A 617-nucleotide genomic window follows, 5' to 3' on the forward strand; every position below is an offset into this window, starting at 1 on the left:
AATCCCAGTTTCTACTGCTGAACTTGCTTCTAATCTTCTTTAATTACAACATATTGCAACTCTATTGATTCTAACAAGTTCACAGACTCTTAATTACACATTATGGCCCATAAACAAAGAGCCAATTACAACTTTTGCAATAGAATTAAAGACAAATCTAATGCCGAAATTGAAAAATATCCATATCAGCACCCATTTCATACAACTTATGAAAAACACCCACCAAGCTAAAATTAACGTAAATTGAGTGCTTAAATCATGCTTTGATACCAATTGATGATGTTGGCATTTAACATGCAGAAGCAATTAGGATCTTAAGCACTCTAATTACATTAATTTGAGCAAACAAGCATGCATGTATACAAAATTGCTTAGGTTTAAGAAAACTATACCTTTGAAGAAGCCTCCTCTAAGCTACAAATCCAGCTGAAATCTCTACTCCAATGCTTGAAGACCACTACAAGATAAGAGAGGAGATAAAAATTAATTATTAATAATTAATATAAACAATTTGGATTAATTTAAATTAATTTAATATACAAATACTAAAAATTAATATAAACACGCTAGTTTCAAAAGCAATGAATCCTGGTTCGATATAGTTAATAATTAATCAA

The sequence above is a fragment of the Benincasa hispida genome, chromosome 7 (assembly GCF_009727055.1).
Source record: "Benincasa hispida cultivar B227 chromosome 7, ASM972705v1, whole genome shotgun sequence".
Lineage (NCBI taxonomy): Eukaryota > Viridiplantae > Streptophyta > Magnoliopsida > Cucurbitales > Cucurbitaceae > Benincasa > Benincasa hispida.